The 17,928-nt window shown below is 43.4% G+C and overlaps 1 protein-coding gene across 1 annotated transcript in view; it reads right to left on the bottom strand.

The window, feature by feature from the left end:
• LOC126412985 (myrosinase 1-like) overlaps window positions 1-17,928 on the bottom strand; it is an 80,073-nt gene that overhangs the window by 24,058 nt on the left and 38,087 nt on the right. The gene's annotated exons all lie outside the window — the stretch shown is intronic.

Raw genomic sequence — 17,928 nt, 5'->3', positions numbered from 1 at the left:
AATGGCTCTGAGCACTATGGGACTTAAAATCTGAGGTCATCAGTCCCCTAGAACGTAGAAATACTTAAACCTAACTAACCTAAGGACATCACACACATCCATGCCCGAGGCAGGATTAGAACCTGCGACCGTAGCAGTCGCGCGGTTCCGGACTGAAGCGCCTAGAACCGCTCGGCCACCGTGGCCGGCTCATGGACAGGGAAGGAAACTGCCGTGCCATTTCTAAGGAAACATCTAAGGATTTCTCTGGAGGGATTTAGAGAAATCAGAGGAAATCCAAATCAGGATAGTCGGACACGGATTTGAACCGATTCCTACAGGATGCGAGTAATTGAGTATTTCAACTGAGGAGCCAATCTCGGAACAAAGCGGACAAAATTCTACTGATATCGCGATTCTTTCCTTAGTGGCAAGCCCCTGAACATCAAGTTTTATTTCTTAAGAAACGATAAAATAAGCCAGACTCATAGGCGTTGAAGATGTCACATTTTTCAAGTATGCCGTTCCTGTAGTCGTAATCGGTAAAACTAGATTCGCTTCACCACAAACGGATACACGAGGAATTGCATGAATATCTGTACATATTATACAAATGGATGTGTGTGTGTGTGTGTGTGTATGTGTGTGTGTGTGTCTGTGTGTATGTGTGTGTGCATGTATGTGTGTGCGTGCGTGTGTATGAGTGCCTGAGTGTGTATGTGCTTGTATGTGTTCCACGTCTCCTAAACCACTGAATTAATTGCAGGCAAACGTGGTACACTTAACCTTTATCGTCAGGCAAGAATTGCTGTGGGAAGAACCACCTACCTATCATAGTTCAGAATATTTGGCATCATAAAGAGGTACGTGAAAAACCACATGTCGTTTTAGTTTATTATTTCCTTGCTACGAACTCTACTCTGAACACATTCAACAGATGGCGTCCACATACGCCGCTGAATGTACCTGCAAAAATATATCACTGTACTACACATAGTTCAAGAGATATGACGTCATTAATACTGAGATAAGTGATAAAATGCCACCTGGTTAAAAGAAAATGGCTCTGAGCACTATGGGACTTAACTTCGGAGGTCATCAGTCCCCTAGAACTTAGAACTACTTAAACCTAACTAACATGACGACATCACACGCATCCATGCCCGAGGCAGGATTCGAAACTGTGACCGCAGCGATCGCGCGGTTCCTGCCGCCTGCTGCATGAAGTTTTTTAAAACTAAATACACTCCTAAGAGTCGATGTAACTTAAGGAAATCCCTGACAGCTGGTCACGCTTTTGACAGCTTTCACCTACCAAGCGCAAACGGCTGTAGGCGAAAACAGCAGCCGTTTACAGTGCTATGAAGAGGCGTTACCATAGAGACGATTGTAAAATCGCGTTTTAGACACGCGAAGCAGCTGCCCCCAGCGTTTAGAAACTGTCCAGGATAATGTTTCTTCTCCCGGATACTGTACTTACATATATGTTTATTATGCACATTTATCGTGCGACTGTTTCATAATGCCAAAGATATTTTCACGAATACATTTTACAGTAGAAACACAGTTCACTTTTTGTTTTCGTTTGTAATGGAAAATTAGCAACATGGATACCCGGGCAACGCCGGACTTGTCAGCTAGTATATAATAAAAATGACATTTCTCGCGTTAATCAAATTCACTGCAGTTGTTATAAGCCTAAAATTACAAACATAAGGCAAAATAGATATTATTATTTATAATAATAATTTCCACACAATGGAACTGTTAATTTGACCTGCAGTTAGTGTAAATATTTATTCGTAAGAATACTGGCTTCATATCTTTAGAAGAGCAGGTGCCCTCCGCTCCACACCGCATAGAGTAAATCTTCGCTAACCGAAATCGCACCATGTGCCACAGTACACAGAGTAGACAGTCCACATCAGTTTGAAGAAATTCTGAGCATGTAATGGATGTGGCTACCAGCAAGTGTACCCAGAACCCAATGTCATAAAATCTCAAAGTTATTACGTTATTTTAATTATGTTTATCGGAAGGCTGTATTTTAATTTTTAGGATAAGCTGAAGGCTGGAGAGGAATTTATGGGACATATGACGAACGTTTCGCGAATTATTCTAGCATATGAAGTCAACTTTACGGGAGAAGAATTTGACTTAATAATTTTGAACTCTATGTACAAGTTCTGTCCTGCTCAGCGGCGGTTTAATGAAGGATATTGAATAAAGATACATTAGTTCGTCACAATCGTTATCTGCGCACTGAGTATGTTACTATCATTTCCTTCTCCGGCTGCACAAAGCCGAACCTGAAATCTAAAAACGGAAATTCGTATTATATAAATGCAGAATATTCGTACACTGGAAAAGAATATAGAACTCTGAACTTTTTGCTATCTGATTTGTTATGCTGGCTACAAAACACGGCCCATCTAAAACGTGAATTCGCATTCGGTAATTAAAGGAACGCAACACCGCACCCAACACAGGAGATGGTAGCAGGCAGTGCAGCGGCGGCTGGGGTCGAAGCAGTGGCTGGCGTGACGAGGACAACGTGTTATACGGGCCTCGCATAGCGCCCCGTACCTTCCACTGTGTGCGATATTCACTCTCTCACTATGCACTCTTTATGTTGCCGAGATGGAGACTATTTCGCCCCAACGTCAACGTTCTGAGATAAGTGGGAGACGTTTGTATGTAATCCCAGTCGTCGTGCTTCTGGGTGACAACGTTATGGCGCAGGTGTCAATGGGAGCTTAGAAGTTGACTCACATTGCCACAGGATAAATTTGCAATAGGAATGTCCACGAGAAAACGATACCATTACTACTCATCTGACCTCCTGCTTCGTCCTTGCAACTTTCCCTTACAGACGCATGCTTAGCTACTTGGCGTCTACTTTGACTGCAAACTGACGTGCACGTGTCAAGTTGCGTTACTAATAGACATGGTGGAACACACTGCGAATACATCGCGGATGCTTGCGAGACGTTGCTGGTGAAAGGAACCGACTCCTGTTACCTCTGTGTAAGGTCTTCGATTATGGCAGCATCGTCTATGATAAAGCGTCAACATCGATGTGCAACCCGATGTATCCAGTGTAGATGATCTATCTTATTCTTGGAGCCAAGAAATCTATGCCCACAAAGTACTACCAGTGGAAGCGTCTATCATGCCGATCACCATACGACGACAAATATTGTCCGATAATTTTTTCTTTAGTCAGTCTTCCATAATTGACTGCGCCTGCCTCAAGGAAGTGCTTCAGTTCTGGAGTCTCACACAGGCTCCTAACAGATGAAGGACGAAACGAACTCATTTACCGCTGGTCCTGCAAAGCTTGGAACTCCTTTGTTGTCGCACTCTGTTTTGCAGCCCCGGAGTCGTACTTGCCATCCAATTTCGGAAAGGGGATGAACATTGATCTCGACGTGGAGCACTTCCTTACCCGACAATGGCCAAAGTATACTTCCATCGATAAGGCTGGATCTAAAAGTCGGGCCCTCTAACGACACGTACCAAATGTTTGCACTGTCGCTTGAATCTCTGTCTACACGGCGGAGTTACTTACAAACAGAAACAGTATTTATTATGGCAGGAATGTCTTCCGGCTCCTATTGATCCTTGATTCCCAAAGTTGCAGAAAACACAGTTCTTGAGTTTGATAAAACGTCTCTTGTTTCAATTATGTTGCTATGCGTATCATTATCCTCTGAGATCGAACCGCTTCGAACCTTGGGTAGCAATTTCGTGTTTTCTTTTTTTAATGTACACTAATGACCATTAAAATTGCTACACCACGAAGATGACGTGCTAGAGACGCGCAATTTAACCGGCAGAAAGAAGATGCAGTGATATGCAAATGATTACCTTTTCAGAGCATTCACACTAGGCTGGCGCTGGTGGTGACACCTACAACGTGCTGACATGACGAAAGTTTCCAACCGATTTCTCATGCACAAACAGCACTTGACCGGCGTTGCCTGGTGAAACGTTGTTGTGATGCCCCATGTAAGGAGGAGAAATGCGTACCATCACGTTCCCGACTTTGATAAAGGTCGGATTGTAGCCTATCGCGATCGCGGTTTATCGTATCGCGACATTGCTCCTCGCGTTGGTCGAGATCCAATGACAGTTAGCAGAATATGTAATCGGTGGGTTCAGGAGGGTAATACGGAACGCCTTGCTGGATCCCAACGGCCTCGTATCACTAGCAGTCGAGATGACAGACATTTTATCCGCTTGGCTGTAACGGATCGTGCAGCCACGTCTCGAACCCTGAGTCAACAGATGGGGACGTTTGCAAGACAACAACCATCTGCACGAACAGTTGGACGACGTTTGCAGCAGCATGGACTAGCAGTTCGGAGACCATGGCTGCGGTAACCCTTGACGCTGCATCACAGACAGGAGCTCTTGCGATGGTGTACTCAACGACGAACCTGGGTGCACGAATGGCAAAACGTCATTATTTCGGATGAATCCAGGTTCTGTTTACAGCATCATGATGGTCGCATCCGTTTTTGGCGACATCGCGGTGAACGCACGTTGGAAGCGTGTATTCGTCATCGCCATACTGGCGTATCACCTGGTGTGATGGTATGGGGTGCCATTGGTTACACGTCTCGGTCACCTCTTGTTCACATTGACGGCACTTTGAACAGTGGATGTTACATTTCAGATGTGTTACAACCCGTGGATCCACCCTTCATTCGATCCCTGCGAAACCCTACATTTCAGCAGGATAATGCACGACCGCATGTTGCAGATCCTGTACGAGCCTTTCTGGATACAGAAAATGTTCGACTGCTGCCCTGGCAAGCACATTCTCCAGAGCTCTCACGAATTGAAAACGTCTGGTCAATGGTGGCCGAGCAACTGGCTCGTCTCAATACGCCAGTCACTACTCTTGATGAACTGTGGTATCGCGTTGGGAGGTGCATGGGCAGCTGGACCTGTACACGCCATCCAAGCTCTGTTTGAATCAATGCCCAGGCGTATCAAGGTTATTCTTGCGGCCAGAGATGGTTGTTCTGGGTACTGATTTCTCAGGATCTATGCACCCAAATTGCGTGATAATAAAATCACATGTCAGTTCTAGTATAATATATTTGTCCAATGAATACCCGGTTATCGTCTGCATTTCTTCTTGGTGTAGCAATTTTAATGGCCAGTAGTGTATATAAGAAAGTTATCTTTGTACTTCACACTCTTATCATTGTTCTGTTATGGAAATTGCACTAATACAGATGGGCACTATTGTAACTACTACTGCCTCTCTGGTGTTCGTCTTTTAGTGTTTTTATTTTACATTAAGGACTTATAGTTTTACATTGAACTCTTTTTTATTTTCCTACTGTGGAAATTGCAATTATGTTACATGAGCCGCTTTTGTAATTACTGTTGGCTGTATAGTCTTTGAGGTCCTACGCCAAAAATAAATAAATAAATAAAAGCAGTGGCTGTCGACGTAGAACCCGTATCTAGAGGCGGACTAGCGCTGGGCCTGCATCGACGTTGCTTTGGCCCCACCGTAGCGCAGCCTCGGTGATGGACGCCTGTTTACTTCGCGTCGGGAAAGTCTGTCGCCCACAAACGCGACACTATCCAACACTGTACCGTCAGCTGTGATGTAAGCAGCCAAGTCAATAGCCGTTACGGCAGGGCGGCCGACGTGTGAAAACACATTACGTGCGGAGCGTACCGCTGGTCAACATGTCCTGCATTGGGAAATACGATCGCTACAGAGCCTCGTCCAGGCGGAGTGCTCTGATGCTTGACATTCGACAGCGGCTTCTGGCTCGGCTTGTACGTCACCTTACGTCTTTTAGTTGAGGTGATACAGGAGTCTGCATTTGATTTAAATATTCTTTCTTGTAGCTCCTGTTTTCCAGTCCGATGCTGCTAGTTACTCTGTTTGACGCTTTACTGTTTCGCGTACCTTGTTTCACTTTGCACTTTAAAAGTTTAGTCTTTCCACAGTACGAGTTGTCTGATGAATTGTGTTCTGATCGTTAACTGAAAATGATTTTATGTTGTGACAGTATCTCGCCAATCCGGGAGATGGTTCAAAATGGTTCAAATGGCTCTGAGCACTGTGGGACTTAACTACTGAGGTCATCAGTCCCCTAGAACTTAGAACTACTTAAATCTAACTAACCTAAGGACATCACACACATCCATGCCCGTGGCAGAATTCGAACCTGCGACCGTAGCGGTCGCGCGGTGCCAGACTGTAGCGCCTTTAACCGCTCGGCCACTTCGGCCGGCAATCCGGGAGAGACTGTTAGGGCAGCGATTTTATTTATACGGTGGAAACTTATATTTATCTGACCCTCATTAATCCGGATTTCGGCTGCATTCAGATAGGTTTTTAAATAACCATCTACGACGAGAATCATTGCAATTAAATACATCTAACCATCGTACAGACTCTGGCAAGGCGTCAGTCAAGAAGTAAAGTGTAGAGAACTTTAATGGCCATGTTTGTTGCGATTATAAAATGACAGCAAAGAAAATGAAGGTGCTTTTTTGCAAGGACAAAAGGTTAGATGCACTAGATGTAATGAGGAACTGTTGGAAAACATTGCTGCTGTATATATTCCTGAAACATTTGCAAAGATCCCAGGATCCATAGACGGAGAATGCGAAATAACGTTGGCTGCGGAAAGATTTTTGACGGCGGAATTATCGCCATTTGCGTGGTTGCGGCCAATAGCGATAGTCTTGATGGATTAACTGAAGAAGTTGGTGGTTATAATATCTCAGGATATTATATTATGACACAAACAGCGACAACAACGAAGCTGAATTAAAACAATAGTTAAAAATATTTTATGGGGTTGATGTCGTACAGTTTTTATGAATTTTCAGAAATGCATTATGCAGTACACTGCTGTGCAGTATATTTTATTAGAGACGATCGATTTCGGTCTGAGATCAGACTACAATCAGTACAAAAATATATCTCACTACGTATTTGCCTAACTGGAATGACAGTTAACAGATGCACATTGTTCCATCACTGATAGTGAAGGAGACAATGTTACGCATACAGGGTAAACATTAATAAAACCGACATATGTAGTGGCGGATTCGTGACTGGAAATAGAGGAGCAAAAGCTCCTATGAACATGTGTCCGGGAAAGCATCGTTGTCATGGCGCTGACGAATGACAGTTCCTCAGACCACGTGCCATGTGTCCCTGGTGCGTTGCAGGCTATGTGATTGATGTAACGTAATTTAAGCAGCATAAATGTCCGGTATTCATGTTGGAAACAAGTAGAGATGGTGTTTGCGTACGGCCAAGCGGATGAAAACGGTCTAGAGGCAGTACGGCTATATCAGAACAAGTACCCTCACAGACACCAACGACATAACATTTCATTTCAAGCCCTTTTTTGGCGTTTGTGGGATCTTCGGTCCTTTCACACAGACGAACGTGTAGAGAGGCGGCAGACTGTGTGTACACCACATCTGAGGACCGAGCTCTAGAGACCGTTGAGACGAACTTTAGTACAAGCTCCAAATCTTGTTTAGGCATAGTCCGCCACTCCACGAACGTTCGTCTGTGTGAAAAAACACAAGATCGCATAAAAGCCCAAAAAGTGCTTGAAATTTTGTACGATGTCTGTGATGGTACTTCTTTTGGTATAGCCGCGGTGCCTCTCGACCATTTCCTCCACTTCCAATCACGAATCTGTCCCTACAGTTCAACGATTTTATTAATGTTCACCCCGTACAGAAGTAAAATTATGTCCGTTTAACCTCATACACGTTTGTGTCTATGAGGTAAAATACAGACAATGTTACGTTACCTAAGGACCTCATACACATCCATGCCGAGGCAGGATTCGAACCTGCGACCGCAGCTGTCGCGCGGTTCCAGACTGAATTGCCTAAAATCGCTCGGTCACAACGGACGGCCGTGATGGAATAATGTGCATTTGATAACCGTTATTCCAGCCACGCAAATTCATAGCTGACATGATGTTTGGATAATATGTTGATCTTACCCTAGATCGAAATCGATCGTCTCCAATAAAATATAATGTTACAGTTATGTATTGCATAATGCAGTTCTTAACAAATAATGGTTTGTTTGGAACCGCCATGCAGAAACAACTTCAACCGAACAATTCTTTGTAAATTGCCTACGAGACCGGGGGGAACGTAAAAAGCATATTTAGCTCAATAGGAACTTCATGAGTCTTCCGGATGACGAACGTTACTCTTAAGCAATCTCTAACCAACATTTACGTGAAAATAATGTATAATATGTGCATATCTAAAAAATTAAACATTAATTCTGTGCTTCTAGCATTTGACGGACGTCTTTCTTTATACATTCCAGATGCTCTGGATTCTTAACTATCCGGGTGATCTATGATTCCATCGAGACCAAATATACGAGGCTCCCGTACCTTTTAGTTTTATTACTGAGGTAGCGATGTTAATAGCTGCTCTGGCTCTGTTGTGGTACATCTCTGGTTGCCTTGCTCTTAACAGGCATGGAATTGGAATTAAGTTCTGAACCTTCTCATCCCTATCATCTTTTTCTACCTGCGCCAGGCAAAATATTCCGTTTTGTGTCTATTCTTAACAGCCAGCCGTAACCATTTTACTTTTCTTTAAATTACGTTTTTTTATTTAATTATTTAATTTTTTATAAATTGTACATAGGTTTGTGAGAAACACTCGCTCCTATGGTGTCGAAATAAAAATGGTTCAAATGGCTCTGAGCACTATGGGACTCAACTTCTCAGGTCATTAGTGCCCTAGAACTACTTAAACCTAACTAACCTAAGGACAGCACACACATCCATGCCTGAGGCAGGATTCGAAACTGCGACCGCAGCGGTCTCGCGGTTCCAGACTGCAGCGCCTAGAACCGCAGGGCCACTTCGGCCGGCAGTGTCGAAATAAAATAGAAACATAGAGTGCTGCACGTCTTTGCGATTTTTTATTAATTGCTATGCTTCTGTTTATGATTCGAAATAGTTATTTCTCTTTTGGTAGTCCGAGGATTTCGTACATTTTTGGTACGTATCCTGTTCAAAAAATGGTTCAAACGGTTCTGAGCACTATGGCACTTAACATCTATGGTCATCAGTCCCCTAGAACTTAGAACAACTTAAACCTAACTAATCTAAGGACGTCACACAGTACCCAATCATCACGAGGCAGAGAAAATCCCTGACCCCGCCGGGAATCGAACCCGGGAACCCGGGCGCGGAAAGCGAGAACGCTACCGCGTGACCAAGAGCTGCGGACAGGTACGTATCCTGGATGTCTAACAACTCCTATCAACATTCGTACACTCCCTTCCTAAATTCCGCTATTACAAAAATTTCGGTGGTGGTGTGAACCATTTCTGGGAATCATAAAGAAAAATTAATTACAAAAATATAAAAATAATTGTGCAGAATGGAGATGGGAATCAAAAGCAGTTAGCCCTTGCTAACATTCACTTTCTCTGCACAAACTGTGTACGTCCAAACGTTCCGTGCTTCATTTGAGAGGTCACACTGGTCATTGCATGTGTAGCCGAGTTACTGTCCTACATCAGCAGTTGGAGTGTTGCCTGTGACACGGGAAAGTTGGTCGATTTTACTTACGTATCGGAGTGTTGCTAGCGTAACCCTTTCGCCGCATCGTCTGTTAAGTTTGACATTAAAATGTAATTGCGTTTATAAATGTCAGTTGGATCCATTGTTACTACATTTTTACTAGAGTTAAATTAAGATACTAAATGATTTTGGTATGGTTTTATTCATTTCTGCAGAATGAATGCCCAGTTTGGTGATTAGATGGTGCTGACCTTCAATACGTATCGAGTGTGTGTCGTGCGTTGTTACAAATTATTATACCCCTGATACATTCTTTCCCGTTTTAAAATGTGTGTTACTTCCACAGGTCTCGCAATGTTCTGAAGATGAACACGTTTTTACTGTATTACTCTTCATGTTACTTGTCTTGGTGCCTGCACACCACACATGAGCCAGCCGCGGTGGTCTCGCGGTTCTAGGCACGCAGTCCGGAACCGCGCGACTGCTACGGTCGCAGGTTCGAATCCTGCCTCAGGCATGGATGTGTGTGATGTCCTTAGGTTAGTTAGGTTTAAGTAGTTCTAGGTTCTAGGGGACTGATGACCACAGCTGTTAAGTCCCATAGTGCTCAGAGCCATTTGAACCATTTTAACCACACATGTCTCTGTGAACGTTACATTTGAAGAAACAAGCTCAAGTGAGAAATCTGGGAATATATAACAACACAGCATGCATCGCTCCTGTCTTACAGCACGCACACACGCACAGAGGCGTTGAAGCAAATGGTCTTAGTGCGCTTTATGCGTGTATGGAACGACCAGAAACTGGTTCAACGTGAAGTGCTCTTTACAATGCACAGACACATATACACACACCCGCCCACTCACCCACCCACATACCCACAAACCTACACCCATACACACTGTAGTGTCGACAGACTTGCCAACACTACGCACACTAATTGAAAGAAGCGGCCAAGATGCACGCGCTAACTCACGCAGGCGGGCGTTAAGTCTGAAACAGGATACGTAATGAATGCTATAAAGAAAAGTACGTAGCTGCTGGAATACTTAACTTTAATCCATCATTTGTCTACAGCGTTCTTGATGATACAAGTGAGACTCTCTCTAGATAAATGCAATATAATGCTAATGGCGCCTTGCTAGGTCGTAGCCATGGACTTAGCTGAAGGCTATTCTAACTATCTCTCGGCAAATGAGAGAAAGGCTTCGTCAGTGTAGTCGCTAGCAAAGTCGTCCGTACAACTGGGGCGAGTGCTAGTCCGTATCTCGAGACCTGCCTTGTGGTGGCGCTCGGTCTGCGATCACTGACAGTGGCGACACGCGGGTCCGACATGTACTAATGGACCGCGGTCGATTTAAAGCTACTACCTAGCAAGTGTGGTGTCTGGCGGTGACACCACACACACACACCCACACTCACCCTCATACACACCCTACCACACACACACCCTCATACACACCCTACCACACACACACACACACACACACACACATACACACTCACATATATGTACACCACGGACCCTGCCGTTGGTGGGGAGGCTTGCGTGCCTCAGCGATAGAGGTAGCCGAACCGTAGGTGCAACCACAATGGAGGGGTATCTGTTGAAAGGTCAGACAAACGTACCGATCGTGAAGAGGGGTGGTAGCCTTTTCAGTAGTTGCAGGGGCAACAGTCTGGATGATTGACTGATCTTGTAACATTAACCAAAACGGCCTTGCTGTGCTGGTACTGCGAACGGCTGAAAGCAAGGGGAAACTACAGCCATAATTTTTCTGCAGGGCATGCAGCTTTACTGTATGGTTAAATGATTATGGCGTCCTCTTGGGTAAAATATTCCGGAGGTAAAATAGTCCCTCAATCTGATCTCCGGGAAGGGACAACTCTAGAGGACGTCGTCATCAGGAGAAAGAACACTAGCGTTCTACGGACCGGATGGTGGGAAGTCAGATCCCTTAATCGGAAACATAGCATAGAAATTTTAAAAAGAGAAACGGATAGGTTAAGGTTATAAGTAGTGGGAATTAGTGAAGTTTGGTGGCAGGAGAAACTAGGCTTCTGTTCACATGAACACAAGGTTTTAAATACAAAATCAAATAGGGGTAATGTACGAGTAGGTTTAATAATGAATAAAAAAATAGTAGGTTTAAGAAACATGAGAGATTTAGGAGCCAGGTTCTAAATTGTAAGACATTTCCAGGGTCGGATGTGGTCTCTGACCACAATCTATTGCTTATGAACTGTAGATTAAAACTGAAAAACTGCAAAGAGATAGGAATTTAAGGAAATGAGACCTGCATTAACTGAAAGACCCAGAGGTTGTAGAGAATTTCAGAGAGAGCATTAAGTAACGACTGACAAATACAGGGGAAATAAATGGTTGAAAATGGTCCAAATGGCTCTGAGCGCTATGGTACTTAACATCTGAGGTCATCAGTCCCCTAGAACTTAGAACTACTAAAACCTAACTAACTTAAGGATATCACACACATCCATGCCCGAGGCAGGATTCGAACCTGCGACGTAGTGGTCGCACGGTTCCAGACTGAAGCGCCTAGAACCGCTCGGCCACTCCGGTTGGTGGGAAACAAATATAGCAGAAGAAGAATAGGTAGCTTTGAGAGATGCAATAGTGAAGGAAACAGAGGATTAAGTAGGTAAAAAGACGATGGCTTGCAGAAGTCCTTGGGTAGCCGAAGAGATATTGACTAATTGATGAAAGGAGAAAATATAAGAATGCAGTAAATGAAGCAGGAGAAAAAGAAGACGAACTTCTCAAAAATTAGATCGACAGTAAGTGCAAAATGGCTAACCAAGAATGGCTAGAGGACAAATGTAAGAATGTAGAGGCATATATCATTAGGGGTAAGATAGATACTGCCTACAGGGAAATTGAAGAGACCCTTTCAGAAAAGATGACTATCTCTGTGAATATCAGGAGCACAGATGGAAAACCAGTCCTAAGCAACGAGGGGAAAGCAGAAAGGTGGAATGAGGATACAGAGGGTCTATACAAGGGCGGTGTCCTTGAGGGCAATGTTATGGAAACGGAAGAGGACGCAGGTAAAGATGAATGGGAGATATGGTACTGCGTAAAGAATTTGACAGCGCACTAAAAGACCTAAGTCAAAAATAGGCTCCAGGAGTAGAAAACATTCCATTAGAAGAACTGATAGCTGTCGGAGAGCAAGCCATGAAAATATTCTACCATGTGGTGAGCAAGATGTATGAGACTGGCGAAATACCCTCAGACTTCAAGAAGAATATAATAATTCCAATCCCAAAGAATGCAGGTGTCGACAGGTGTGAAAATTACCAACCTATCAGTTTAATAAGTCATTGCTGCAAAATACTAACACAAATTCCTTACAGACGTATGGAAAAACTGGTAAAAACTGACCTCGGGGAATATCAATTTGGTTCCATATAAATTGTGGAACACGTAAGCCAATAATGACCCTACCACTTACCTTAGGAGAGGGATTAAGAAAACGCAAACCTACGTTTCTGGCATATGTAGACTTAAAGAAATCTTTTTGACAATGTTGGGTGGAATATTCTCTTTCAAATTATGAAGGTGGCAGGGGTAAAAGACAGGGAGCTAAAGGCCATTTACAATTTGTACAGAAACCAGATGGCAGTTATAAGAGTCGAGGGGCTTGAAAGGGAAGCAGTGGTTGAGAAGGGAGTGAGACAGAGCTGTAGCCTATCCTCGATGTTATTCAACCTGTATATTGAGCAAGCAGTAAAGGAAAAGAAAAATTTTGAGTAGGAATTATAATCCATGGGGAAGAAATGAAAACTATGAGGTTTGCCGATGACATTGTAATTATGTCAGAGACAGCAACGGACTTAGAAGACCAGATGAACGGAATGGACAGGAGGATACAAGATGAACATCAACACAAGCAAAACGAGGATAATGGAATGCAGTCGAATTAACTCAGCCGATGCTGAGGGAACTAGATTAGGAGATGAGACACTTGAAGTAGTAGATGAGTTTTGTTATTTAGGCATCAAAATAACTGATGACAGTCGAAGGAGCGGGGATACAAAATGTAGGCTTGCAATGGTAAGGATAGCTTTTCGGAAGAAGAGAAATTTGTTAACACAGAGTGTACATTTAAGTGTCAGGAGGTCTTTTTTTGAAAGTATTTGTATGGAACGTAGCCATCTATGTAAGTGAAACATGGACAATAAATAGAACAGACATAAAGAGAATAGACGCTTTCTAAATGTGGTGCTACAGAAGAATGAGGAAGATAAAATGGGTAGATCGCGTAACTGTTGAGGACGTACTGAATAGAATTGGGGAGAAGAGGAATTTGTGGCACAACTTGACTAAAAGAAGGGATCGGTTGGTAGGACACGTTTTGAGGCATCAAGGAATCACTAATTTGGTACTGGAGGCTAATAATCGTAGAGGACCACTGGATGACTGCACTAAGCTGGTTCAGGATGTAGGTTGCAGCAGTTATTCGGATATAAGATGTTTGGATAGAATAGGGTAGCATGGACAGCTGAATCAAACCAATCTCTGGACACACACGTGTGTGTGTGTGTGTGTGTGTGTGTGTGTGTGTGTGTGTGTGTGTGTGTGTGTGTACTAAAGAGCCAAATAAACTGGTAAGCCTGCCTAACGTCATGTAGAGCCTCCGCGAGTACACAGAAGTGGTATGGAATCCACTAATGTCTGAAGTAGTGCTGGACGGAACTGTCACCACGAACCCTGCAGGGCTGTCCATACATCCGTAAGAGTGTGACAGGGTGTACATCTCTCCAGAATAGCGCGTTGCAAGGCATCCCAGACATGACCAATAATGTTCATTCTGGGGACTTTGGTGGTTAGCTGAAGTTTTTAAACTCAGAAGAGAGTTCTTGGAGCCACTCTTCAGCAATTCTCGACATGTAGGGTGTTCCATTGTTCTGCTGGAATGACTAAGTGCGTCGGATGCACAATGGACATGAACGGATGCAGGCGATCAGAAAGGACGCTTACGTACGCGTCACCTGTCATATTAGTATATAGACGTATTTGGGGTCCCATTTTAATCCAGTTGCACAGCTGATTCTCCACCAGCTTCAACAGTCCCCTGTTGACATGCAGGACCATGGATTCATGAGGTTGGGTTCATACTCGTACAGGTCCATTCGCTCGATACAATTTGGGTCGAGGCTCGTCCGACCAGGTATCACGTCTCCAGTCATCAACAGTCCAGTGTCAATGTTGACAGGCCCAGGCGAGGTGTAAAGTGTTGTGTCATGAAGTCATCAAGGGTACACGAATGGACCTTCGGCTCTGAAAGCCCATATCGATCATGTTTCGTTGAATGGTTCGGATTCTGACACTTGTTGGTGCCCTAGCGCTGACATATGCAGCAATTTGCGGAAGGGTTGCACTTCTATCACATTGAACGATGATTCCCTTCAGTGGTGTTGCGGATTTGATGTTTTACCGGATTCCTGATATTCACGGTACACTCAAGAAATGGTCGTACGAGAAAATCCCAAATTCATCGCTACCTCGGAGATGCTGTGTCCCGTAGCTCGTGCATCAACTATAGCATGACGTTCAAAGCTACTCAGAACTTGATAACCTACCATTGTAGCAACAGTACCTTATCTAACAACTGCACCAGACACTTGGTATCTTATGTAGGTGTTGCCGACTGCAGCACGGTATTCAGCCTGCTTACATATCTCTGTAGTTTAATACGCATGTCTACACCAGTTTCTTTTGCTCTTCAGTATAAATTTTGTACGACTCCTAGAACCATTTGCCATTTGTGAGTAGCCGTTATGCCCCATTGAGGAAAAAAAACACAGACGATAGTTTCTTTTGACAGCATGGAAGAGCACTGAGAGGGGAACCTACTTTGTTATAGACAGGTAGCATTTACATCTACATCAGCACTCCACAAGCCACCTGATGGCGTATGGCAGGAGATCCTGGTAGCACTAACTGACGTCCCCTTTCCACTTTCACTCGGTAATGATTATTGGTAAGCCTCTACATTGCGTCTAATTTCTCGAATTTTTTCGTCGAGGTCATTTTGCGTAACGTTTATGGGTGGTGTAGTGGGACGAAATTAAACGTCACCCATCCACCAAGTCAGCCCAGTTTGCAGGTGACTATAAGCTTAATTTAGTTTTGTTTATGTGTTTTCTTATTATTTGTAATAAATGTGAATTATCTAAAAGTTTTGTATTTTTTTTATGTGTTTCATGTATGGAGAGATCGGCGCAACGAACGGGGACAGCATCTTCGTTGCCGCGACCAGAGAGGAAATTGCCGGCCGCTATACGTCGCGGGTCGACAGCCAAGGAGCAACAGAAGATCCTGGAACCGAGTTGTTGCGTCGGGTTTCTAAAAAATTAAAAATGAATTTTTATACTCTTTTTTGTACAACAATGACGTCATAATGAGCTTAGTCTTATTGAAATGTTAGTCACTGTCTGTCAACGCTCAAGTTCACATCTGTATGTGTAGTAAGCTAATAAAATAGTGTATGCTACTAAAGTTGAAACACGTGTCGTGAAGATTTATTTATGAAGAGTTATGTGAACGGATTAATAATATATTTGACAAGATTATTGATTCAGACAGCGTTGGCCAACACTTTGAATCTAAAAAGTTTATTTAATGTGTGATTCTGATATCGATTAGATCAAGATAACGTGTGTCGATATAATTTTCTGAGGAAAAACAAACGAAATTTAAATTGGGAAAAAGTTACGAAAACCAATTGGCCCAAGTGATGTAATTCTTTGCATACGACTCAACGGATGTTTTACAGTTTCGTTCAAGAACCATTCTATGACAATTTAAAAAGAATATAAATAATTTTTTGAAGTGAGTGTAACTGACGTGGGTGACGAAGTCTGCACATGCTCATACATATATCAAACGAAACCCTAAATACGTAACGTTACACCACACCGTGGCGACCTTAGAAACAGGACTTGTGTGCAACTAAGGCACACAGGTACGAAACAAAACATCAAGAGTCCTTCGGAAGTCAACGCGAGTTTTCGTGGAGCCTTCACCAGCCAGCGGCGACTTCGTGGGTGTGGGCATCTGACGGAGCCGCAGCCAAGCAGTACGGTCACGCAGTTGTTCCACGAGAAGGCGCATCTGTTGGGCAGCAGCTGAACGCTGCAAACCCCGACAACCTTTTTTCTCCCTAAACTAATAGGCCCAGTACGTCAGCTGCGGGGCGTTCCTCCGGCTGGTATTAGAGGTGTTGCTGAGGGCTTCGCCTGTCTACGGCGGTGCCGGGCGTGGTTGCAGCTAGCGACGTTTCCGGTGTTCGACTCAGCGTCCTGCCGGTTGCGGAAGCGGGGTCGCAGCATCTCAGCGGCGGCATCGACGGCTGTTTCATCTGCAGCCCATAGCAGCACACTGATCATCGAGAACTACAAATTACAATATTAGTGTCCGGTGAGTTTGTTTCAAGTTGGAAGTGGAGTGTTGTACATAGGGAGTGTGCTTTTATAGGATTGTTGATTACAAGTCTGCGTGTGTAAATAGTTAATATCTTACAATAATGTCGGGAAGTGAAATGTCAGACGAAGAGCAATCTATGTCCGATAGGAGCATGAGATCCCTTTTTAGGGCGATCGCTAAATTAAAACAATCTAACGAGGAAGCTACTGCTAGATTAAAAGAGGAACTAAAACAGGAATTAAAACAGTCTAACGAAGAATCTATGGCTAGATTAAAACAGTCTAATGAGGAATCTACTGCTAGATTAAAAGAGGAATTAAAACAGTCTAACGAAGAATCTATGGCTAGATTAAAACAGTCTAACGAGGAATCTACTGCTAGACTTAAAGGGGAGCTAATAAAATCAACAGACAGGTTGCAGGAATATCTTAATGAAACCAGTCGAGAATTAAGTGATAAAATAGAGTCTTCTAAAGTTGAAATGCAGGAAAAATTAGTAGGACTTAGTAATAAGATTGCTGATAATTGTAAAAGGTTAGAAGAACATATCCAGGAATCGCGCGAGGAAAAAGCTCGCATGCGAAACGATATTACTGACTTATCCGAGAGACTAGATAGTGTCAATATCTTAGTTGTAAATGAAATACAGAAAAATAACGATATGTTACGAGAGGAATTTTCTATGCAAACAGAAACTGTTCGCAGAGAATTATTGAAATCTATTAAAGAGGTCTCTACCAAACCTGTAGAGATTTCTTCAATAGATAATGTAGAATTAGAGACACTAACTCATCAAGTAGAAAAGGACCATACCGAAATCGAAAACATGAAATTTTTAATTACTGAGATATGCAGTAATCTTGAGACTGCCAAAGATAATAATATTGACGAAGGTACAGAGCGTTCACATCGTGAACACAGTGAAGAATC

Source organism: Schistocerca serialis, chromosome 7 (assembly GCF_023864345.2).
Source record: "Schistocerca serialis cubense isolate TAMUIC-IGC-003099 chromosome 7, iqSchSeri2.2, whole genome shotgun sequence".
Taxonomy (NCBI): domain Eukaryota; kingdom Metazoa; phylum Arthropoda; class Insecta; order Orthoptera; family Acrididae; genus Schistocerca; species Schistocerca serialis.
This window is presented reverse-complemented; position numbering and strand designations above follow the sequence as displayed.